The 26,639-nt window shown below is 48.5% G+C and overlaps 1 protein-coding gene across 1 annotated transcript in view; it reads right to left on the bottom strand.

Annotated features, from left to right (window-relative positions):
• Window positions 1-26,639, bottom strand: part of HMG20A (high mobility group 20A) — a 174,157-nt gene that overhangs the window by 77,337 nt on the left and 70,181 nt on the right. The gene's annotated exons all lie outside the window — the stretch shown is intronic.

The raw sequence follows: 26,639 nt of genomic DNA on the forward strand, positions 1-26,639 counted from the left end.
CACCCACTGCACACCTGCCATCTTACAGACATTTTGGCTACCAGAGGGAAGGGGCTTCACTAAAACAACAAGCAAACTTGTTTTGGGCAAGTCAAATTTCTAGCTGAGGAGTTATTTGGAGGAACAAATTCACAGGCTGGGAGCTTTCATAGCCCCAGAGCCTGATGTGCTAACCATGTCACAGAAGCACTCCCAGGTAGCTCTGCCTCCAGCACTGCAGCCATGTCACTGTCCCCTGGGAGTCCCCAGCTCCCCAGAAGCTTCATCAATACCCCAGCACAAGCTTTGCACAGCACAGGGCTGTGATAAATGAGTAATGAAATGGTTGACTCTCACAATTAAAGGGCAAATATTATGTATATGCTGAGAGAAGTTTTATAGATGTATAGGTTTATTTCCCTCCCTTTTGCATTGTTCTCACAGGATGGCTGGGGAAGCTGGGGCATTTGGCAGGGTCAGCTTATTACTATTGTCAGGAAAATTAACCCACAAACATCAGAGGTTTATGTCCAAAAAGGAGACAGAGGAGTCCTTTTACTTTATTTGAATAAAGGGAGAGGCCATGGGGCATTCTGCTGTGGTCTCTCCAATTTTTGGAGCACACAGCCTCCTTTTTATCCCAATTTCCTGGCTGCATTTCCCTTCTCTCTTTCCCCACTGGCTGAGGTACTTGAGAGGTACAGACTTCCCAGAACACCTGATACCAAAGACTCCCCTCTAATGTATAACCCTCCCTTTTAATTTTTAATTCTTATGGAATTTAGGGTTTTTCCCCATTGTTTCTTTCATCTTTCAATATCCAATTTCATTTATCAGCCGAACTGCAGTTTGTTTGTAAAGGCAAATATCTTTTTCCATTGATCAATCAGTGAAATCCTTCCCATTGTCTCTTATCTCTCAGTGCCTGTTTTATCTACCAGCAGACCCACAGCTTGTTTGGAAAGACAAATCTGTCATTCCTCTCACTATGGCAGCACCTGACCTCCAATGAAGGTGTAAGAAAGTGATCTCCAGCACTGGACAGTGAAGAAGGAGTCGATTGACAAGACTTTGGGAGAAGCCAAAAGGGTTAAAAGGTGGGACATCCATTGTGTGGGTGAACACATGGTGGGAAAGAGCCTCTGCTCCCTGCACCCCAATATTTTCTCTGTTCAGTCTTCTATTGTATTTTTATAAGGTTTCAATAAACCTTTCACATTTTTTGAAGTATCATTCCTCACAGAGCCAAACCCTGAGCTCTGGGCTGAGGAGGACCTCAGACATCCAGCAGTGGTTGGCACTTGCCAGGATCAGACCCCTCCTTTATTCTCCATGTCTCCCCAAGGAGAGGGGCCCTCTGCTAGTGGGGTTTAGTATTCTGTCATTTCTTCCCAAAACTCCCATGTGACTCACCCACAGTGGGTCTGAAACACGATGACAGGAGAATTTGGCTGTTTTCCTACTACTGTCCCAAACAATCATATCTCCAAAAGTCTTGCAGCCTTCTCTGAACCTTTCTTTTCTTATTATTTCACCCATTCAAACACCAGAAATCCTTCCCCAGCATTTTTTTCCAGCAGATTTCCCTTCCAGTGGCTCAGAATGGGTCTTCCCACTGTTCCCCTACATGTTGTCTCTCAGCTTTAATCAAAGTCACTTCCTTATTTCCCATCTGATTACCCAAGTGCTGCCTGGCCCTCAGCCACCCTGAGAGCTGGCATAAGCAGGTGCAGCTCTGACAAAGTGACATCAATCTATGTGCACCCTGAATTGGAGTTGTCTTCCTGATGGAGACCTCTTGATCCCAAGCATTTCTGAAAGCGCGGTCGCATGGTTTGCACATGTGACTGAAGCATAGGAGAGGAGGCAGTTCTTGCCTCCTTAACCTACCCAAGGATCACCAAACGAAGAATCTGCCTCATTCTGCACATCTTCTCCCTCTCTTTGAAATGTAAATGCACTCTTTTCAGCTTGGCTGTTGGGTCAGAGGGATTGATGAGCCTGCTGAGAGCTCCTGTGAAATCAGCAGAGCCTTCATTTTCATTTCTCACCACCAAATCCCTCTCTGTGCTCTCCCTCGCTGTCCCATGTGCGTCCCTTCCCAGCCAAAAGGCTGTGGTGCTCCCTTCAGCTTCCTGCCAAGGTGTCGAGCACACAAGGAATGTCTGACTCTTCTGCACCAGCATTGCTACAGCACCACAGGCAGTGGGGAGGGCAGACACAGCCTGTGCCCTGCACCCACAGCTCACACCTGCACAAGGCTCCTGTGCCTGCACTGCTGCAGAAGCTGTGGCCCGATGAGGAGAGGAAATGACTGCCTCTCCTTCCTAGGCTGGCTCCCAGCTGACTGAAGAAACGCCTGTCGGCAGATTCACCTTCTGAGAGCTCCCAGCGTCCCGGAGCCCACGCAGTCACTAACCAGAGCCTGCTTTTCAGAAGACATATTTGTGCCAGAAGCCTTGAAAGTATTTCTAAGCTACAAGCAACACTCTGCTGACTCACACTTTCACAGAAAGCCATTCAGGTTTCAGAAGCATCAAAGATATCTGCCCAGGGACCTTCATCTCTTTGAGTTATTAGGTTTGCTTTACTAGAACAGTCAACACAGAATCCTGTGTTTTGGGCACCAACAGGATTTGAGCAGTGGAACTCCTTGTTTCAGGGGCTGGATGCTGTAAATTCTTGTAAGCTGAAAGAGTGACTGAACAAATTCAAGGGAGAAAACCCCATCTAGAGCTACTGATTGTAGGAAATGACTGGCTAAGAATGCCAAATCTCTGGAGATGGAGAGAATATATTAAGAGGTGTCACTGCATGCTTATCCTGTTCCTACTTTCATCCTCTATTGTAGGCATCCACTGTTTACCACTGCAGGAGAAAGAACACTTGGCTGGCTGGCTGGATGGTCTTATTTGGGCTAAGGCAAGCAAAGCACCCTCAAATACACCTGTGCACCTAAACCACCTGAACAAACCTTCACAAGGCTGCCCACCATCACCACATTGCACCAGGAGCAACAGCAAAGAGCCACAATATCATGATGAATGGTTTGCCTCTTGATACACTTCAGAGAGAGGGTCAGAGACCTGCATTTACCTGTATTAGCTTCAACACCCAAGGGAGGAACACAGAATAGTCATCCCAAGCTCATTTTACAACCAGCAAGTTGTAGAGCATGGCCAGAAGGCCACTGGCCTCAGATGAGCTTTCTCTCCCTGAGAGCTGTGACTGTGATACCAGCAAACAGAGCTGCACTCTTTATCAGCATTCCTCAGCTTGGATGGGATGACTCCCAACTTCAACAATAGACACAGAGAACAGAACCTGCACCTCATTGCCCTGTGTGATGAAGTAATGCACTGCTGGAGGCTCAGCCTTCCATCAAAATTGTTTTTGAGGAATGACAGGACAGCATCTCTGTGAACACCCTGAGAAGGGCTGTTCTCAAACCCTCCTGTGTCTTGGGCCACTGCAGGCAAGTTCCTGATCAAAATAACCCCTGCATTTGGCAGAAGGAAAAGCAAACAAGATCAGAGTGGCACTGTGATTCTAGGGAGAAGGATGTGCAAAGAAAGCCTCCCAAGGTCATGGCTGGGAAATCACATCCTCAGCTGCACCAGGCTGTCAGGCTCTGCCAAGATGCCTTTGCTCAGGAGGTCTCTGGGACACAAAGGACATCAGTGAGCACAGGGACTAGGTATGGGCAGCATGTTTCAGGCTCCTGTGACCTGGGCACAGAGAACAAAGCCCACCTGCTCATTCTCTAAAGGCAGAGCTGTGCAGCAGCCCTTCAGACACAATTCAGTCTCATTCTGGAAAAACCAAGGAGGTGCTAAAGGCCAGGGCTTCTCCTTTTTTCCTTGACAGCTCTGAAACACCAAATATACCACAGCATCTGGCTAAGCAGCCTGGCACATGCTGTCGCTCCCTTGCCAGGGAGACTGACTGACAGATCAGATCAGACACACAGATAATGGGCTGGGACATCTTGAAGCCCCATCTCAAGCTGATTCCTGTTTGCAGCATTAATCTCCAGTGACAGAGGGCCCCCCAACATGCAGAAACCAGCTGTGCAGCACTCTAAGTAGGACATCATGTCATACATGCTAAGGGGAGCATGAGAGCATTCTGAGGTACCCTGGTGCACACTAGAGCAGAATATCCCAGTAAGAAACTCTGCACTAATAGGAGGAAAGGCTGAAATGGCTGTTGTGAACAGTGAAGTGGAACACAGAAGTCCTAGGATACAAATGGAGTGGTTGAAGTCTTCCCTAAAGACAGACTGTACATAACCCATCACTAAGCTTCCTATCAGTAGATGTACAAAGTACTTTCCTGTCGTTGGGAGATCTCAGATATCTTTAAATGAATGTCAAAGCAGCAACAAATTAAACTCTGATCAGGGAGGGTGATGCCCCCCAGCCCGCATTGCACACGCAGTGATCCAGCAGCCCTGATCCAGCAGCTTTGATCCACCAGCCCTGATCCACCAGCCCTGACCCGGCAGCCCTGATCCGGCAGCCCTGATCCAGCAGCTCTGATGTACCAGCCCTGATCCAGCAGCCCTGACCCGGCAGCCCGGATCTACCAGCCCTGATCCAGCAGCCCTGATCCAGCAGCCCTGATCCGGCAGCCCTGATCCGGCAGCCCTGAACCAGCAGCCCTGAACCAGCAGCCCTGATCCGGCAGCCCTGATCCGGCAGCCCTGATCCACCAGCCCGGATCTACCAGCCCTGATCCGGCAGCCCTGATCCACCTGCCCTGATCCACCAGCCCGGATCTACCAGCCCTGATCCGGCAGCCCTGATCCACCTGCCCTGATCCACCAGCCCTGATCCGGCAGCTCTGATCCGGCAGCCCTGATCCGGCAGCCCTGATCCGGCAGCCCTGATCCGGCAGCCTGGATCTACCAGCCCTGATCCAGCAGCCCTGATCCGGCAGCCCTGATCCAGCAGCCCTGATCCGGCAGCCTTGATCCAGCAGCCCTGATCCAGCAGCCCTGTCTCACTGCTGGCTGCAGCCACAGCTACTCTCTCTCCCCCATGTTCCAGGTGACCTCTGCCTGATCACCTCTTCCAATGCTCCATCTCCAACCCCTGTGCCTTTCCTGGTGGCACATCCAGCCTCTGCCACAGAGCTATGAATCATGATGGAATAATGAGCTCATTTATGAGCTGCCCAGAAGCCCAAAGGACCAAAGAGTGGAATAAATCGCCACAAAGCCCTCTAAGCCGATTTATTCATTCAACAGTTTCTTGCTTTGACTCCAGCCTCCTCTAACCGGTGTCCAAACACTGTGGCAGTACAACAGCAAAAGCAGCAACCTTCTTTCAAGAGGTTCATTACTTTTGTCTTTTGGAGATCAAGAGATGAAGTGCCTTGTAGAGGATTTGCAGCCCGGCCTGCCAGCTGAATGCATCGCTGCCCTGGCTGACTGCCAGGCGTGCAGTGAGACCTGCAGCCCTGGCTAACATGTAAATGAACTGCTAACACAGGCTTGCAGCACACAGCCTGGCCAGGAAAAGATACTGCCTCAGCTCCAGAGCCCTCTTGTCCTCAGGGTAGTGGGTGAGGATTTCATCGTGGGGCAGAAGGACTTCCAAAGGTGAACACGGCTGTTTGCTGACTGGTGGTGCAATACAGTGTCAATAAAGGCGACTTTGCCCTTCCTTCACACCAAGCATCACAACACTCAGCAGATACCGGTCCCTGAGGCAGAGCTGCATCCATACGGCAGCTGAGAATCACTCACCATGGATCAAAACAGGAATCAGAGGCAAGGCAGGCTGAACACACTGATCAAAGTTTGTCTTTCTAGGTAGGTACAGAGCTGGGACAGGAATCTTCTGATTCCTCCTTCCTGTCCCTCACCTTCCTAGCTCCTCTCTCACCTTTCACCCAAACCTTCATGCCAATAGCTAAAGTCAGCTTGTCATTTTTTGCCAGGCCTGTCTGTCCTTCAGGCTTACCCATTCCTGGGCTTTCTCAGCCCAGCCTCCCCAGGATGCTGGTAGGAAAGTTGTACTTCTGTCGTTTTTTCAACTTTGTCACAGCTCAGGTGCAGAGAATAAGCAGAACATGTGGTCACATGGGGTTTTCCCTTTGAGCAGCCACTCACAGAAATCCAGGTGAGTATCCAAGCCTAGAGCTGCTCCTTCTCAACCTCACCACTGGGAGTGTGATCTACTATGACACACATGACACAGGAGATCCCTGACCTGTTTCTCTATCTGCCCTCAAATTACCTGAATGGCTCAGGTAAAAAGGTGGTCTCCCTTTTTTTTAAATTTTTTTTTTTTAGGAGGTGAGAAAAACTGCAATGATTCAATAATTCAGCCCGGTGGAACATTCATCTGGGATGCAGAAAAGGGTCAGGGTCCCATGGCAGACTCCACTGCTGCTCCCTAAGCCTGTCTGTGACTGCCAGGTGCTACATGAATGCAGAATATTGCTCTCTTATAGATGATTTGGACAGGAACTATGAAGGGAGAAGCAGCAGGGCACAGCTATGAGACAAGTGAACACAAGATTAGCAAGTATCCAATTTAGTGACTACCCATAAACCAGGCAGTATGAACATGAGACATTAATGGAGCTCTCACAGGCCTTTACTATCACTTTTTCACATGAGCATCACAGCAAAAAGGAGGTCTTGTAAGTTGAGTCCTTGATTCATTAGTTTTAGGACTCCAAAGTCCTAAAAGCCCCATAGTGAGACAGAAAGCACCAAAACAAACTGCAAGCAGCTTTTCCCTGATCCAGAGGAGTTCTACCCTTTGGGAGGTAGTTGGCCATTTGTACTGATGTCGTCCCTGCCAAATCCACATGATTTTCTGAAATCCCTCTGCCGAACAGTTGGCTTTCCAACTGTGTTGCCTTCATGCTGAGAGTATCCCTAATTTGTCTCCGTGTGGATGAGAGGAGCCAAGAGAAAGGAATCCAGTTCTTGTTCAAATGAATCCCCCTTTCGTTTCAAAACAAGCCCAGAAATCTCTCAGTTGGCATTTCTGTCCATGACTAAACATTGGTGGAAGGTGTAACGCGTGGCTTAAAGGAACAGCTCACTATCAAAATAAAAAACTGCCAAGCTCACATTGCCTCTGCTTTGCAGGAGGACTCTGGGCTTTGAAAGGCTTTTCCAGCTCCCTCTCCTCTACATAATTAAAAGGTGATTAGTTTGCAATGCAGGATGGAATCACGTTCAACATCCTGTGGGCAGCAAGAAGATAAAGCAGCGGAGAGAGAGGCACATTCTGCAACCAGAGGATAAATGGCCTTCAAAAAATTGTGGAGGAGGAACAGAAATTGCAAGGAAAGGAGAGGCTGAAAGTGAGAGGAGGGGCTATTGAAGTCCTGTAGGGGTGCAAATTTTGGCAAAGTACTTGCTTCAAGATCAGGGTTGAGGTCCATTTAGCAGAGCAGCAGGGGAGAATGAAAACCACATTAGTAAAGACCAGGAATTCTCCCCAGTGTGCTTGGTGCAGGCTCAGCTCAGCACCCACTGGAAATCTTCCAAAGGACTGCACTGACCCTCAATGCCTGCCAGCCAGGCATGGGCTGGGAATCACTAGCAGGAGCTGTCCAGGGCCTGACCAAGCCTGGAGTCTCTGGAGGTATCTCACACACACAGGAATCTCCTCAGCCCTGTGGGGAGCAGGCCAAAGCCTCCTGCAGTGCAGGTGAAGCTGCTGATCGAGACAGGAACCTGAGAGAAGTGGCTGACCCCTGTGACTGCATGGTCAGTGTCCTTAGGAAGGACAGTGGCACATCTTTCTTGCACAGAGGGAGAGCAGCGTGCCTGGCAGCTCAGGGAGCAGCAGCGCAGGCTGTCAGGGCACAGCACAAGGCACAGCTCACGTTTGTCCCATGCTGCCACCCAGCCAGGCTCACCTTATTCCAGCACAGTGCTGATGGAGGCTCAGCAGTGCCTGAGCTGCCCACAGAACAGGCAGAGCTCACTTGTGCTGCCTGGGAGAGCTCCTGCAGCAGTGCCACTACCTGCATGTGAAACAGCCAATTTAAATTGGGCCCCTGCCTGTTTTCAAGAACAGCAGCCTCAGAGCGATCACACTGTACATACAAAAAGTTTTCTTTCTTTTTTTTTATCTTTAAAGCAGCTCTGGCACTGATTTCAAAGGCATGCAGGCAGTGTGGTGCTTTCAAGAATCTCTTGGATTCAAGAATCAAGAACCTGACTGTTTTGGGACACTTACTAAGAGCCCACAAAGTGCTTTTGAACAAGGAACTTGGCCCCTTGAAGGTATTTTGTTACTGTGGATCCTACAGCTGGATGGCTTCAAACTGGTTCCATAACAGAGATTGATCCAACACCTCATGGTATTCAGTTCAGACATTTTTTTCCTCATTTTCACAGGCAAAATAACCACTTAAATTTGACTTTGCATCAATAAATTGCCCAAGATAATGGGATAGATGAAAAGAAAAGCTGACTAGCAAGAAAACCTAATAAAAAAGTGCTTGACTGCATGAGTCAGTCCTGGCCTGTGTGTCAGTGGCACAATTAGTGCTCCCCTTGCAGGCCACATGGTTTCGTGTTGTATTTGACAGACAAATCAATCCTCCCCTTCTTCTAAGCACTGTCTGATGAATAAATCAACAAGGTCACTGGTGCTGCTGCTTCGCCCTTTCCCTGCCAGGCAGCTGGAGCTGGACCTGCTGCCTGGCTCCATCTGCTGTGCTTCCAACAGGATCCAAGTGTCCTCCTGGGGAGCAAGAGGAGCAGTTAAAACACACAACTGGACAGAAAAAGTCCCTGGGTTTACTCCTGACTACCGTGTTGTCTTGGACAAATCACACCAACCCTTAGGCCAAACAATGCTTTCACTCAACAGACCTTGTGAGCCAGTGGGGGGAAAAGGGGGAAATCAAGGAACAAGTAGCAAGGGACATGATGCTACTGGTTGGCATGGGAGCTGGGAGGGCAGGAGGACACACTGCAACCCAGCCCACCTCAGCCCAGCCCCCTCCTGCCTGGCACAGCCCCCGGCAGAGCAGGCCCAGGGCTTTGCTGGAGAGCCCTAAACCAATTGCTGAGACGATCTGGCCTTGTGCATGCTCAGGGCCCCTGAGCTGTTGATGCAATAATAACAAGGGTGGCAGTCATTTACTCAGCACCAGGTATGCATCAAGGGCTTGCAAAACACACTGGCAGATGAGGCTGCTGTCCCAAAGCACTCACTGTGAATGGAGAAGAGGGAGAGATTGGAAAACACACACAGGGGGATGGGTGAGAATGGCAGCACATCTGAGACCAAGTGAAGCTTCTGGCACACCTGTTACAAACCCAGCTGTGCTTGCTTTTTTTGTTTCACCCAAGGCTCTTCCCATGATGAATTTAGCTCAGAACTCCATACAAGACCAGCATCCCCTCCACTGCTCCCCCAGGTAAAGCATTTCCCACGTCTCCTGTAGTTCCTCCATTTATACACCTCACCATTTAGCACCCCTGAAATTCCTGCACAACAGCATCCGGGACCAAAGTGGTTTTGGGGGCCCACAGAAGGTGCTTCCCTCAGCCTGAGCCAAAGCCAGGGGCAAGAGGTGAACATGAGCTCTGTGGCAGGCACAGAAGTGGTTGGGAAAGAAGAAGAGCCAGTTGAGAAGGCAAAGGTGAATGCTGGAGGGGAAAGGGGTGACTCAAAGCTCACCAGGCCTGAAGTGAAGCGAGGAGAGGGTCACATTTCTCACCTTGTGGAGAGGATTCCCTGAGAGAGGAGCACATATCCCCTGCCCAGGCATGGGCAGCAGTCAGCCATACATAGGAGAAGCATGTCTGAGCTGGAAAATGGCTGAGGGCTCCATGTGACAAGACCCCCACCCTCAAAGGGAGGAATTTTCTCATTCATACCCTCTCCCTCATTGCCCCTGACACTGCCAGTCCATTCCCCAGCCCACCCTGCCCAACACCAGCTGTCCTCCTTCCCAACCTGCTTCTACCCCCCCTCCCTTTTCCCTGCCAAGCTGACAGGCTGCTTCCAGCACCCAGGGAGCTTTTCCCCTTTCCTAGGCAGTGAAGTCCCTGGAGAAAGGCCCTTCCCTTCCCTCTGCTAGCTCTGAGAGCCTGTGATGCCATGGGAGCCAGTGGCTGCTCCATCCCTGGTTCTCACCCACACGTCCATCTGATTTGTGGATGTGCTGGCACACAAACACTTAGGAGAGCTGTAGGAAACTCATGCAGGGATAACCCAGCAGCCTGGCACAGCAGGAGAGCCCTGAATACAAACAGCTGTGAGGAAAAAGCAGAAAGCAGAACAGAAGGGAGAGCAGAGGCAGGGGGGAAAGGCAATGTGGACTTGCAGGAGGAACAGAGGAGTCAAGCAGTGCACCTCAGTGCAGGGCAAAGGATCCAGCAGGAGAAAAGCAAGAGCCTGATGAAGTCCTTGGGGAAATGATCTGTAAATCAGTCCCTTTTCCTTGATATTAAAATGAGAATGAGTTACCTACCACTAACTTTGCCTCCTGGAATGGGACAGAAAACGCTGGTCGTGAGAGAACATTGTGGCCTGGAGAAGTGTTTGTGTGTTCACCACACCCACTGTCCACCAGAGGGGTAGGAGATACTCCCAGGAACAGCACCAGAACAAACCCTCTGCCTGAGATGGGCCAGCCAGAGCAGATCTCTCATATCCTCCCTGAGGCATGCATTGAAAGCTCCATTTAGATACAAAGCAAGAAGAGGAATGCTGTGATGCCTTCTGTGTCATGCAGCACACTGAAACCACTTCTGCTGGAGCCCAAGAGCTCTCTGAACAGCTGGCTGCCCTCACTGGCTGTTAGCCACAACATCAAAGAAAGGCCCTGCCAGCTGCTGGAGAGAGAATGCCCATACAGTAATGAAAGATGACTAACTGTTAGGCCATTGGTACAGATATTAATTACAAATACAGCTTTCTGCCATGCAGGCATTCTAGTAATCATGTAAACAACAAGTTCAACTGCCTCTTTCCATCAAATTGATGGAATAAGAAGGCAGTCCTCTGGGCTAGCATGAATCACCAAAATGCAGCCACCCCCAGGGTGGGATGCAACTGTGTGCAGTGACAGCACCTAATCTATAAAGGCAGAAACAAGCATGACTGTACCAGCCACAACAGGAGACAGAATTGAAACAAGGCAGAGAGCACCAAAATTCCTCCCTGACACAACTTTCCTAACATCAGAGGAGAGAAACCAAAAGCAGGGCTCTTGTTATTAACCCTGCCTCTGGCCTTGATGCACAGTGACCCTTGTTAGTGACTCGAAGGGCTGAAGACACCTCAGAGGCTCACACTCCATCTTGAAGACATCCCCATTACCGACTATTTGCACCTTCCTCACAGGTGTAAGCATGGCAGGGGTTGAGCATGTTGTGAGGACAGAGCAAAACACCAGGAAGATGAAGAGCCTGTTGGATTTGGCACGAGGCTTTGCTCCACACCCTGGAAGTTGTACCATCCCTCCCCACACAAGCCTCCCACACCCCAGGCAACAGGAGCAGTGTGGGAGGAGAGATGTCTGCCTGCTGCTGCCTTGGCCTGGGCTCCCTGCACTGCCTCCCTGCTCGGCCCAGCGCAGAGGAGTCTCCTGTGTGCCAGCTTCAGCAGACCAAGGGGCACAGAAGCTGCTGCCTTCTCTCCTGTGGGTCTGCTTGAGCACTGAACACCTCCCCCTCCCCTTCACTGTCTTTTATAGTCTGGGTGTACAGGTACTCAGCAGATGCTGAGCTGTAAATCTAGTTCCAAGACAATAAATTCAGCTTGCTGAAAACACACATTCATTGCCAGTGAGCACAGGAACCCAGGGTTTTGCAGACAGCGAGGCTATTAAATGCTGCTGTCAGAACAGGTTTATTTGACTGCATCAGCTTCTGTAGATATAAGCAAAATGGAATTTAGTCCTGCTTGGGATCATCCCCAGCACTGCAGCCTGGGAGTACAGGCAGTGGCCACTGCCTGCCAGCTCACAGGCAGAACACAGCACACTCATCAAGCCATCAAACACAAGAGTAAAACCAGGCCCCAGGTCCATGAGCAAGACTAAGCTTCTTGCTTGTTTTCTTTTGTCCATATTCTAACTTGAGAAACAGAACTACTCCAAGTTGAAGCTCTCAAAGGAGTGTCAGGAAACAGCAAGGTCCTGCTCTCCCATAAATGCAGACAAGCCTGCAGGCAGAGGTGTGGACAACAACCTCCCCAGCAGGATATGGTCCCACAGCACTTGAGTCAGGCAGTTAAAAACAGGTCTATCAATAAATCATCAGGCAAGAGTAACATAACAAATCAGGGCTGAGGTGAGGTCATTCCAGGAAATCCAAACCCTCAGTTCAGGAAAGGGCTGGAAGCAGATACAGTGAAACTCAGGAAAGGGCTGAGGCCCAGGCCCTAAATGGTGCTCCAGGGCTGATGGGTAGAGGTGGATGGAGGGCCCAGGTGAGGGTGATCAGGGCAATTAAACCCTGTTAGAGCACACTGCCCTGACAGGGAAACGCTGTGTTCTAGGGCACAGCTCTGTTGCCCTGTTCCTCAGGAAGAGTTTTCTGAAGGGAACAGGGCTTCTTGACTTGTTCCTTCTTTCCAGAGCTGCTGTCAAAGAATATTGAGCTGAACATGATGAGGAAGCTGCAAGAGATGGCAGACTCTGAAGGCTGAAGGGAAGATGAGAGAAGGGAAGGAAAGGGAAATTAAGAGCCAGAGAAGGCAGAGGACAAGTTATAACTAGTGGACAGAAGCAGGAAATCCTTGCTGCTCACACGGAGCGCAGTCACTCGCACACATCACTTCCTCCAGGCCCCACTGAGGTCCCCAGCCAGCCCTGCCATGCCTCAAGAGCAGCTTTCCTCTCCAGTGCAGACAGGACAGGCAGGCAGCTGGGACAGCACCTCTGTGACCCACTGATCCCATTTCCCACTTCACTACTGGGATTAAGAAAGAGACAGCTTTCAGCAGGCAGCAGAGTGGAAGCATCTATCTTGGGACCACAGAGGCAACATCTCCTCTGCTGAGAATCCCAGGAAGAAATTTTGCTGCAGGACATTTAGAGAGGTGACCCAGATCCCACAAGGGCTGAGCAGATGCCCTGTTACAGTGACCAGCTCTCACTGCAGATACCTGAAGTTTATTCCTAGCAACTTCCAGGGGAATTTGAAGGAGATTTTCTTGTTTCACACAGCTTACTTCACTAAACTAGAAATAAATTGGCCCTTGTTTTCCTGGAGCATTCAAAACAAATTCCCCATGTGCCCAATGACCATCGCTTCACCTGCTGATCCCCATGCTTAGAGTGAAATTTGGGCTCTCCCTGGAAAAAGGATTTACCTTGTAGAAGCAGCCCAGGATCAGTTTCTATCCCAGTGGAAGCCCTACAAAGCCACATCACTGTTTAGTTACACAGTTATGCAGCCCCATGAGACTCACTGCCAGGTCCTCCCAAGCTAGAAAAGCCAAGAAGTTATATCAGAGCTGAGTGCAAGAGGACAATGAGAGCAGCATGAAGCACTGGACTGAAATGAGTGACAGGTGAATCAGGCCCTGAATATGGAGGCATCACAATTTTTAAAGTCTCTACAGAGCTACAGGCAATAGAGCTGGGCCCACAGGTGGGAGGCACAAAGAACAAAACAGGGTCAGAGCAAACAATGGACAACCCTTTTTACTTCAGCCAGATGCCCACTAGATAGCTACCTGGCTAAACAGGGAACATCCAGCAAAATTCCTCATTTCTGCTTTTATGAGACTTCCAAAGTTGCTGGGGGGGGATTTCTAAATTCCACTTTAAATTAATGTGAATCAAGTATTGAAACCCCTATGGTAACTTGGCAAATCTCTGCTTTAATATAGAGTCTGTCTGTAATTAATATCTGATTGTGGAGCTCTGGGATGTACCACAAGGAGGTCACTGGAGCGTCTCTGGCATTTTCCTGAATTCAGGCCTCAATTCAGGCTGAACAATAAGGAAATCACATGGGGCAGGCACAGCAGTTTGTAGTTTCAAAAGGACACAGCCCCCCTCCATACCAGCTTACACAAGGAAGGCTCAGCCAATGCTCCTCATGCCCCTGGGAGCCCAGGAATTACTTTTGAATCGTATTAGCAGGCCCACTGTCAGAGTCCAGAACTCATTTCACAGCATTCAACAGCTCACTTAGGAAACCTCACAAAGTGTACCAATCAAAAACTGTGCAGGAAGACATTCTCAGTGCACGCTCCTGCTGCAGCAGCTCTGTTATCAGGCAGGCCAAGGGCCCAGCCACTCCTGTGCTGCAGAACTGGCTTCATTTCAGTGTCTCCATGCACAGCTATCACAGGACTGAAGTGCCCCATTGACCTGACAAAGCAGAACAGCCAGGGCACAGCGACCCCATCTCTGCACCCAGGGCTCCTCCCCACAGCAGAGCAGCACTCTGAGCTGACCTCCCCAGCCAGCAGCAGGGCCAGCCCAGGGCTCCTGCAGAGAGCAAGGTCCCCCCAAAACTGCACTTGGGCCACCCCACAAGTGCCACAGCACAGGAAGGCAGATCTGGGATATTCCCAGGGCAGGAGCCAAGACACAGTCAGGTGTGCTGTGTAACTGCAGGCTACACTCACCCTAAACAATGGCTGCCTTAAATCAACAGAAAATAAGATGCTGAGAAGCAGACAACAAAACAATGAGAAGTGGATGAGGAGACCAGGAACGAGTACTTGGAGCTTCTAAATAAATCTGACAGGGAATATTCGTCTTAAATCAGGGCTGCCACAAGCTAGCTGGAAATCTGCCTGGCCAATTTTCCTGTCATCTTGCCAGTTGCTGGGGAGACAGATGAATTTGCCAAGAGTGGGTTTTTTTAATATCCAAGACCGGGATTTGCTGCACAAGCCCAGACACACTGTACATGCCCAACTGCACTGACAACCTTGGTTCTGCTCATCTTAAACTGCTCTCCCAACAGAACCACACAGGTGTTACATCAATTCCCAAGATAGGCCCAAACTTATCTAAGTGGAGTCAGGAGAGCTGTGCAACTAAAGCATGAACACAGTGAATGCTGCACTGCCTCTGACCCAGGATTTAGCACAGAATCACCACAGACAGCTCTCAGCCCCAGTCTGGACACATTTTTGTTGTGGGTGTGAGCAGAGATGAGATGCCTCTATGCCAAATCACTCCCATCTTGGTAGCCTTCCAAAGTCTTTTAATAGTTTCCTTTCAAGAGCCACACTGGCCCACAACTGGCCACAAAGTTCCCACAGCATCTCAGCACAGAGAACCATGTAAAAACCCTGCATTCACCATACAGCAAGGGAGACCAAACAGGAAAGACTCAGGATTGCAGGTGGAATTTCCAGGATGGACACTTTTAGCACAGACAGCTTGACCCAGCCTAGGTACCAAGCAGGCTGTGTCTCCCCTCAGAGAATTTTTAACACATGTCAATTAAATTTTGGCAGTCGTGCATAACCTTGTGAAGCTAAGGCAGCAGGTGCTTTAAGCCAAGAGAAGGGCTACCAGCACTTAGAGCTGACCTCAGACAGCTAATCTGGGAAGAAAAGGATTTTAACTGGTCAGAAACTGATCTTTTTCAGGGAGGAATGAGATTTTTCCAAGGCATTCTGCTTCAGCTTTATTTAGCCACTGGGAAGCCAAGATTACAAACCAGCTTCAGTAGGACCAAATCCAGATAACCTTAACATATCCAGAAATACAAATCCTCCCCAAAAACATGCACAGCTCACGGAAAACAAGGGTTAAGAAGAAAACAGCAATTTTCTGCCTGGCATTTGCATAGTTGGATTCTAGCCTGGAAATAAAGGAATATAGAAAAACACTTGTAAAAATACAAACCCAATGTGTTCAAATCATGCTTCCATTGACTTTGAACAGTGTTATGCCTGGAGTGAAATGGCTCTGTTGAGTTTAAGCTTGTCCTCAGAAATGCATTCTGAGTCCTCAGCAATGCCATGGGAACGACACGGGCATCTCCAAGGGAAGAATTTGGCCAACTCCATTTAACTATTTAAAATTCCTGGGTTATTTGCAGAATACAGGCCAGAGTCCCATAAAAGCAAAACAATTTGAAGAGAAAGATATTGCAGAATGACTGTGAAATGGCAAACTGCACCCTCTCCTCTCATCAAAACGCATCCGTTTACAAAGTGATCAGCACGGGTATTGATTCAGGCAAGGAAGAGGCAATATTTACCTAAGCACCTGCACTTATGATGTGTCAACCCACCAAACAGCCTGCAAGCCCAGCAGCCATTTACCATGGGAGAGGAGTCTCTATCATTTCAGCCTTAAAAGAGTCATGAAGCAGCAGATAGTGTACTCCAAAGTGTGCATTTTGGCAACGTGGGAATAAGTCATTCTGTGCTGGAGCCAGAGCCTTCTGTTCTGGGTCACGTGGACTCAAATGAGCTGCTAACATCCATTCTCATGTGTTCTTCTCCCTCTGAAAGCAGTCATCTCTTTAAAATCCCTGTGCATGGAACTTGAGCAGGAATTTCTCTCCCAACTTTCCCACAAGCAATAAAAAGCAAGCCCAGAGCTCAGCAGAGAAAGCCCAAGAACCATATATGCCTCTTCCCACACTCTTGTCATGTTTCTCCCACAGCCCCCAGTTCCTGAAGCCAGCCTGGGTGTTGTGAACAGCAGAAGAGGATGAGAAGGGGTTTAAGCTCATCCTGGAAAGTCCCCAGCCCTCCACTCATGTGCTACTCAGTTCAATCCACCCCTGCTAACTAAATCCTCCTATTCCCACATGCCAACCTTACAACCAGTTGTTTAACAGCTAACTCCAGGCATAAAAGAATTGGACATGTAAGGAATGAGACTGGGGCTCTCAGCAAAGAAATCTGCAATATCAGGGATCAGTTAAAAGGGCCTGAACCACCTCCCAGAGCAGATATTGATGTTGCCAGAACACGGTTTCCTGGGCTGAATTAATAGTATTTTCCAGAATAACATCACTGCTCTCACATGTGCTCATCAGCCCCAGCATCCTGCACTCCCTGCAAAGGCAAGGAGGGGTGCTGGACTTCAAACACCATTAACCCAGAACAGGACTCACTTTGGAAATAGGGACCTTTTTTTTGGAAATGCTTTTGTGGTGAATGGCATCTCCTCACCACCGAGAAAGCAAATCTAAGCCCCAAAGAGTTCTCAGCACGAGGCAAGCAGGTTCCAAAAAGCACACACTGCCCAATGGTGATTATTAGGACCATTAGGATTATTAGGATTATCATTATTTTATGTGCCACTAGGTAACGTTTGGAGGTTGATACCAGAAAATGCACACAAGCAATCCACAACCAGCACCTCCAGCCTCTGTGCTGGCAGCAGAGGAAACCCAGGAAAGAAGACAGCAAATGCAGATTTAAAATATTCTCCTGTTAGTTCCCTCTTGTCAGTGATTGGAGCAGAAAGGACCTCATCCTGAGAGACAAGCAGAACGTTTTCCTGCTCTGCTTACACAGAACCTTTTGGATCCAGTCCCAGGTCACCATTGCAGCACATCCCCAATTCACCACTCTCCTATGAGAGGGCTGGCTGCATGACACAAGCACAGCCCAGCAGAACAGGACAGAACCAGGCCACAGCTTGCACTCCTTGACAGGCAGAGAGAGCCTTTCAAGGCCCCCCAGAAGTCTTAGATTTCATCCCCCTCTCTCAGCACTAGTGCAAGCCCTTTTCAGGGGAAGGACTGGGTGTTTCTTTCCTGCCAGCCCTGAGCTGGAATGCCCAGGCTCCATCAGCCAGTGGGACAGCTGGGTCACACACAGTGGCACAAAACTGGCATCACAGCAATAAAGACAGAGTCACCTCCATTTGGTGCCATTTGGGATGCCAGCACAGCTGTGGCAGAGCAGAGTGCCCGTGGCTCCCAGCACATTTGCAGCAGAGTGCAGTGCCCAGTGGGACAGGCTGGAGCTGGCACACCCTCAGCAGCTACGGCCACGAGACACTTCTCATTCCCAGGCCATTCCAGCACACTCTTCAACAGCTCTTTCACAATTTCATGTGTTCCCAGAGCTGCAGAGTTTTGAATCATCTCTGAAAAACCTCTTCAGCTGCTTGTGAGTTACAGAATGATGAAAAGCACACTTTGTGGTGGGAAAAAACCCCCAACAAATCTCAATAGCCTTTCAGCCAGAAAGCGTGGCTGGTGCTTGAGACCTGACCCATGGCACCTCAGTGAGGAGCCTCTGCTTCCCTAAATTGGAAAAAGATGGGCTTTGATTTAACCAAGTTATGAGTGGATGAAAATTGCATACATAGCATGCAATGTAGTAGAAGCCTTTTTGCAGTCTTAACTCTGCATTAGCATATTCTAAGTCATTTAATTAAGTGTTGCAAATTGTTTTTCTGTTAATTATTTCAGTATTGGACATTATTATTTTCCCTTTTGGAAGACAGAATCTATTTCATGAGGGTTAATAATCCTGCTACCTCTCTTTCCCTTAACTGTTCATTGCTGCTGATAAGGTTCCATGTGCTTTTGTCAGACTGTAGGCTTCTAGCTCATTTATAATTGGATACATCCTGTACCGAGTATCTCTAGAAGTGCTGATATGATATCCCAGATGGTAATATTCCCTCTTTTCTCTGTGTGTAATTTCACAAAAAGGCCCACTGACAGCTAGTGTTTAAAGGAAATTCGTGTAAGCAGACATGGTAGGTGATCTGATCTGCTTTCTATTAGGGATGGGTAAATCCATTCCGATGAGGAAGAGGCAAAGAAGAGTGAATCATAGCCAGGGAGAGGCATCTGGGAGTCCTGGGCTTTATTCCCAGCACTGCCACTGATCTGTTACAGAACCATTAAACTGCTCCACCTCAGACTTCCTCATCTAAAATGGGCTTATTATTGACTGTACCTACCTGGTAGGTGCCTAGTGGGGATTAACTAATATTTGGAAACACTTTGAGAACCTCTGAGGGAAGGTACAATATAAATGCAAAGCAGTTGCACTGCTGCTCTATTAACTGTTGACAGCCTGCTCTGCTCCTTTTTAACTGCCTGCCCACAGACCTGAATCAACAATGAATGCCAAGAATTAAGATGAGGAACAGCCCCAATCAAAAAGCCATCCAGAGGGGAGTCCCCGTGATTTTCCAAGGAGTGTGTCTCCCATCTGCCTTGCTATTAGTACACAAAAGCAAAGCTTTTCATGCAGTAAGGGGCTGCTCAGCAAACCATAAAGAGCTGAAGGCATTATCAGGACTAAACACATATTAAATTCTTCTCCCATAACTTAGTCAAACATTTCACATCTGCAAAGCTGAGCTGGGAATCTCAGGAGAAGGATCTCACTCTCTGTCCCATGGTACTCCCATCTATATCGTCTCACAAAAATTTATTTGTGACCTTTTAGCTGGTTTCATTCCTACAACCTGAGACCATTCTAAACCTCTGCAGGAGAAAAAGAACAAAAACCCAGTGAAGACAATAGTTCTCAACCTTCAGACAGCAACTGGTCCCTTCCTTCTGCAAAATCATCCACATACCACATACAAGAGGAACAAAGCATAGGACAGTAAGGCAATAATTTTTCAGAAGGCCTATAGGCTGGCCCTGCCCTGAGAAAAAATAACAGACATTGGACTAGAAAAACTAATGTATTTTAACCTCAAAGCATCACATAAACATTAACCTCATCAGCCTGAGCTCTAAGATGTGATATTATTCTTTCCATTCTGTAGAACAGTCTAAAAGATTGAGGAGCACCTTGCTCTGAGATCCACTCCAAGCAGCCTGAAATGGCACTGCCCCTCTTCAGCCTCCTTTCCTCTCTCTTCACCCAAAGGTGTTTATCTTTCTCTTAAACCCACACACATCCCAAAGTAAATTAGAAGGCCAGGGCACCAGGCAGGGCCAAAGGCTAGCACATGAATTTACTGTGCTGTCTTCAGTCTCCCAGCAGCCTTTCCTGAGTCCTAATAAAGATATCTGAAACAAGATGCTAATGCTGGATTATCCAGGTAATCTCCCAGAGTTACTTCCCTGGTTTGCCTGGTTATAAATAATGAATTAGGCCTTTACTTATTATTTCTCCTGCCCTTTGGGGTCGCTGTGAGGCTAGGGAAGGAATACAAATTTAAGAATATTAGATCCATTTATTAATATCAATTTCTGCCAATCCTGCATGAGCGACGTCCCTCGCCCCGTGCGTGCTACTGATACTCTGAAGGGGCTGGGATGTTAATGGCATGGATCTAATAGCTGTGAACTGGCCCAGCCTTACTCACCATGCCCTGAAATTGAATTTTAAAAAGGCAGATGGGCGCTTCATAAGTGGAAACAGAATCATGTGCCAGTTCTCATTTCTTTTCCATTCCCGAGCACTGGTGAAATGAAGTCTCCCCACTAGCTTTGTCCACATAAGCCTGTCGTACCAAATTAGTGCCCATCTTTAGAGCCCCTGTTATTCCCACACTGGATTTCCAAAGCACCACCTTAACCCCTTCTCTGCTGAAGAGAATTCAGCTGCACCCATTCAGCTGAACACAGCCACAGAAACCACCCAGGCTGCCAGGGACCCTTAGGGTGAGAGAACAAGATGTGTCCCACAGCCCCTTCACTTTCTCCCTTTTGCCTTCTTGCCTTATTCCACCTGCTCTTTGATATAAATGTAATTAATTCTAGCCATAACTATGAGTATGCCTGCAGCACTCACTGTGCTGGAAGTCCCAAGCTGAGCCTATCTCAAGGGACTGGGATTAATTTCAGCTACAGTCTGAATGCTGGTAGGCTCCTTAGTGCAGACAGCTTTTACCACCAGGCTCCTCAGCTTGCTCACAGGTCTTTTGGCAGCACCAGCAATCACCAAGAGCTACAGCAGTGTGCTCACAGGTGTCAGTATTCCCCACAAAACCAGACAAAATGCTGCCTCTTGCCTTCCATGCACCACTGGGAACAGAGGTGACCACATGAGCACTCTTGGTAGGCTCCAACCATTTAATTACCTTAATGAGTCTCGTATAATAACTTCAAAGGTCCCTCACTAAAGGAATCAGTCATCAGCCATCAGCTGAAGGGAGTAGAAGCCATGGAAGCAAGAGTGTTAAGTTTCTATAATTTGAATGCAAAGATGTTTTTGAGAGCCCAGAACTGCTCAGATCTGGGCTGGGCAGGACATGGTGGGATCACTGTGGAGCAGTCTGCATGAGCTCTCCTGCAAGGCAGAAACTGAGACTTCAGCAAGGCCCTCAGCAGTCTGTACCTCTTTAGCAAGAGGCTCAAACACCAGGCCAGGAGCCATCCCACCTGTGCTTCAGGCACAGAGATCACTTCTGTGCTGAGATCTTGGGACAGAATTTGAGTCTTCATTTCAGTCTTCAGGGCTTGTTTCAGCCAACTCTTGAACTCCAGGCACATCCTCAATGAAGCCAGGCCAGGTGCAGTCACTGTCCCTCTCTGTACAGGGAGGGCATCCTTGTGAATACAATTTCCTCTGGAAGCCTCACCTGCACCTCCCTCCTGCAACACCCAAGGTTTGCCCAGTGAATGCAGCAGCACACTCCACCACATTCTCTCTTCAGACCCCAGATTGTGCTCATGTTGCAAAAATAATTGGAAATCTCAGCCAAAATATATGAGGAAAACAGATTTTGCAGTGCAGAGTTTCTCCAGGTTTCAAAATACTCCTGAAATCTTTGTAGAGTCAAGAAACGTGCTGCTTCCTTCCTTTCCAACTTGATGTTGTTTCATCTACACCTTTGAAACATGGATGTCCTTTCTTAGGTATAAACACAGCTCCTTAAAGCCCTCTTATGCTTAAAATGCACCTTTTCAATATCAGCCACATATTTGAAACCAAATAGAGAGTGTATGAATTGCTGCACTGAAGGGTGTTAGCATAGCTAAAGGGAACAGGTCTGAGTGATGACGCCCAAGCAATGGGAAATTGTTACTGGAGATGTTTCCCTGGAGCACATTTCATGGCTCTCAGCATTTGCAGGTGTTTCCCATTTGCTCATGGACCTTCTGGAAGTCAATGGCAGATATTAGAGACTTCCTCTCCTACAGAGTGCAAGTGCTGGCTCATGAGGAAAGAGCAGGCTGCCACAGCCTTTGAATCAGGACTTGACATTCCCTTTTCTCCCTCGAAGCACAGACCACTGGTTCCCCTTCTCTCTCAGGTGGCACACCTGAATCCCTTGGGGAGGATTGCTAATGGGAAGTGAGGCTGTAAGCAAGCAGAAAAGGCAGATGGCTACAGCTGAGGGCTAAGCCAGATGCAGTTCTAAATTCTGCTGCCAACTGAAAGCCCATCCCTTGGAGCCTGGGGGATTTCAGTCATGGCCTTAGTGTGGAGGTCATAGCAGTGGCTATGTGATGGCCACAGAGGAGCTGTCTGATCACCACACCTGAAGCATAACCCCCTAGGACTGGCTGGAGACATGCTCACCACCCAACCTGAAGGTTTCCTTCAATGTTGATGTATATGGGATTCCATCCCCTCGAATTTGCTACGATATCATTATCTTGCAGCCTTCAGAATTCCACTGGAAGCTTGGAGAAGTGTGGTAAACATGGAGGGCAGAACATTGTGCTGTTCATATCTCATAGCCAAGAAGAAAGGAAAGCCTCCAGACCAGTTCTACATTTCACTGACAGCCAATATGAACATTTTAAACCTGGTGTTGATCAGCCAGAGCTGGAAAACAGTGAGAACACACACAAATTGCTGCTGCTACTGCCGAATTCTGTATGAAATGGGGTGATCTCAGAGGCCTATGAATGATGTATTCAAAGGGCCAATCCCAGACCCCAGAAATGCAGGAGCAAGCAGCTAGATGTCCATCCACTTGGGAAAACAGCAGCAGGCTGAGCCTTGCCAGTTTCTGAGGCAACTAAAACAAAACAGGCAGAGAGAGAGATATTGAGAGGGGGAAGGAATTTCCTCATTGCACATTAGAAATACTACAGAAAGGTTCAATTTTAAACCCACACACCACAGTGTTTGCCATCATTCTTTGTGGATCACTTGATACCGTCCCACCAGCCACAGCATCTGACATCAGCCTCTGCAGAGCAGCCTGGAGCAACACCAGGCTTCCACCTTTTCACAGCCTCAGAGGTAAGTATGTGCAAGATCCCTGTCCAGTACTGATGGAGTGGGCAAGGTGGCAGCTGATTATGCCCCTAAAATCACTCATCTGGAGGCAGCTTTCATGCAGAGGAAAACCCAAAATACATTTAACTGCATCTTGTCTGCTCAGACTCCTCCTGGAGCAGCTACACTCAGCTCACAGCCATCCTTGTCACCTCAAACTGGCTGCAAGAGCTGTTGGCATTGCCTGAGAGCAGGGGAGGCCCACAGCAGTGCCAGCTCCCACCTCCCCCTGCCAGCTGAAGCTAGTGGGATGAGGGGGAGGATTTTCTCCCTTCTGTGCCCTTCAGCCACATAATTCATCTCCTGCCCAAAAGTGGCAATAGTGCGTTTTCAGGCATGGCCGGAGTTTATCAGTGGCTGCATATGGCTGATGCAGTGATCCTTGCAGTGTAAGGTCTCTGTTCACTTCTGCAATACTGTGTCACACACTCCTCTCCTGAGCAGAGGTCAGGTTTTAAACAAGGACAGAGGAAAAGCAAGTTTAGATGCAGAGGATAAGACTGAGGCAGTAGAGATTAGAGCAGCCAGAGGAAAGCTGAAAGTCATACTGTGGCATCCCATTGCCTTCTATCTGACAGACCTGGCTTTTAAACACCACTCCCACGTGTCACTTTGTGCAGTGACTGCTCCATGAATTTATTTACCAAGGCAATCCAAGAAGAAAACAAAGAAGGGGAAAAAAAACCAACAGGAAGTTACTCAGATTACAAGTCTGCACAATTAGAACCTTGATATTTCTGGCACTGTAAGACAGGGGCACATTAATAAATAATACTTTGCTCTTTTATAGCACTTTTTCTCTAATGATCTCCAAGCAATTTACAAGTTTTTGCTAGCTGAGCTTCACCAAACCCCTGCAAGGCAAGGCATAGATAAATTGAGTCCCTTTGCTCCCAGCCAAAGTTAAGATCTCTGGGAGGGAAACAATGTGATACACCAAAGCAGCTCTGCCAAATGCATACAAGTACAAAAATAAGCCAACTGCAGCATTTTTCACTGTTCAGCAATATCTAAAATACCAGCTCCAGCTGAGGCTTCACCATGCTGGGCACTACCTGACACACAATAATGATATTCCTTGAGCCAAGGACACAAGACATGCAAAGCATAAAAGAATGTGGGATCAGGACAGATAGGAAGCCACCCAAGAAATGTGTTGCATGCATTGCAGTGCTCCAATTGACACACAGCATGCCCTGGCTGCTTGGGGTTGGCACTCTATGCAGGAAGAGCATTTTCTGAACACCTGAGCTCCCAGGGCCTGGGCTTCCCTCAGGAAGGAGCTACGGCAACATCTTTGGCATCCAGGGCCCAGACGCAACAGAAGCCCAGGGCGGCAGATGGCAGCAGGGCTGGGTGGCAGCCAGCTGGCTGGGTTACATGGAGCTCTTTGGGCAGCTGACCAAGGCCTCCAGATGACAGGAATGTCACCCAGGTGAGGACTGCAGAGCTGAGCAGATTCACAACTAACCAGAGGAGCCTGGAGCTGAAGTGGATGTAGGCTTCAGTCCCTGTATCACTCTGGAGTCCTTCCTTCCACTCTTTTATCCTTGTAGAGTGTGAGATTGTATCATGCACTCTGAAAAAGAAAAGTCCTTCCTCCTGGGAGCAGAACAAGCTGATGGGTTAGGACAGGGGGACCCCAAAGGCTGGAGTGCCTTCAGGCCACAACCCCGTGAGCGATCCCTGTGGACCTCACACTAACACCATTATCTCCCTGAGCTCCTGGGAGCTGGAGAAACCTTCTCTGCCTGTTTTGCCCTTAAAGCTCAAGAGACTGACCTCTGCTTATTCCTTCCCAAGCTTGTTAGAGCCAGGTCCTAAGTGTGCTGACTAAGGATGGCTGGGTTTAGTGCAGACCAGGCTGTGCTGCAGTCAGAACAAAGCCGGATGCTTGTCCTACATGAGGAGGTGTGCAAAAGCAGAGAGATCCCTGTGATATTTTGCACAGGTTGGCTTCTCCAAGCCCAGAACTGCAGGGCAAGCAGAGCAGAGGGGCACTGCACAACTGCTGGGTGGGCTTGCTGTTCACTCTCTGGCCTACTGCCAAAACCAGCTGATTTACCACCCTGTCAAGAAGAGAAATTAGACGCCCTGCTTAGAGGTTTATATTTATTGGAATAGAAAAAAAAAACTCAGCAAAGAACCTACTTGGTGACTGCTAGAAATATGTGTAAGCCAGTTAAACACACTTTATAAAACCTTACAACAATAATACACTTTTACTGAAACAATCACAGGAGCAATTTCACCTGTACTTACTGTCCAGTCATCTGAGCACAAACAGCCCTGAGATTTATGTGTGAGTGGAAACATAATTTCTATTATCTCCCACATTAAACTTGGCAATGGAAAATCCCATGCCTGGAGTGCAAAATCAATTTCAATAACCAGAATAGCAAGAAGTCAAAGGCAGGACTTGGAAAGGACATGAGTTTTTCAAATAGCCAGCCAGCTTTCTTTATAATGGGAATGCCACTGGGATAGGATGGGATGGGCAATTGGACATTCTGGCTAGATTTTCTCTCTCAGCATGAAATATTGCTGTAGTTACATGAGGCGGGTTCTGGACCACAGTAGTGGCTTTCAAACTTTGTTTTTCCTGTCAAACCCCACACTTTGGGCATACAAGACAGGAGAGCAATGACTGAACTGCAGGATTTAAGGCTGCTTTTCACTGGACCCAGGCCTGAAATGCAGCTAGCCCACAATGTGTGTCAGAACAAGATGTGCTAATTCCTGCAGGAGGTGACCTGCCCCCATCCCAATCCCCTCTGCAGCAAAGGCTTGTGTGAGAGGTTTCCTGGCTAACAGCCTGGGGACAGGGGTGGGGCTGATCCTGCCTGGGAGAGGGCAGATGAGTTAGGGAACCTGCCAAGATCCAGGCCAGGCTGATTTGCTTCAGTCACAAGACACTGCCTTAACCCTCACACACAAACTTTATATCTCTTCCACTGTTGAGGTTTGAGGGTGCAGAGGGGAGTTGTTGTAAGTATAACAACTCTGCACTCCCTTGTGCCAGTGAAGTACCAGTGCCCCCTGCAAGCCCACCCCAAATTGCCATATTCTGATTTGGAGGCAAAATGCTCACAGCTTGCCGAGCCCTGAGGCTACAGACACCTGGATGCAGGGTTTGCACCAGCTCAGAAGTGATGGCAGGAGCTGCAGGGGTTTCTGAAGCCATCATGCCATTCCTAGAAGTACCAGCTGCAAATGGGGAAAGCTGCAAGTATGGGCTTAGAAGTGATCCCTTCACACACTCAGATTTATGCATTTTCTCTTTTAGGACCTCTTCACTGGGGACTGCTTTACAGAACGCTGGAGTGACAGCACTGCTGAACCAAGTGCTCAGATCCTCAATGCACCCTTGTGCAGACAGCACTTCAGCTGCCCTTTGCCTCACTGCCTGTGCTTTCCAGGGAGTCATGGCAGATTTTAATCCATTATTCCACCCTCTGGGAACCAGGACAGGCTTGTACTAGGACACCTTTGCCCTGCAAAGGCAAATCTTTTGCCCTCACATTGCAAACTCTGTGGGTTCCCCTCTGCAGTAAATTCAAGATTCAA

This window comes from Pyrgilauda ruficollis, unplaced genomic scaffold (assembly GCF_017590135.1).
Source record: "Pyrgilauda ruficollis isolate IOZ18807 unplaced genomic scaffold, ASM1759013v1 scaffold96, whole genome shotgun sequence".
In the NCBI taxonomy this organism is placed as follows: Eukaryota; Metazoa; Chordata; class Aves; order Passeriformes; family Passeridae; genus Pyrgilauda; species Pyrgilauda ruficollis.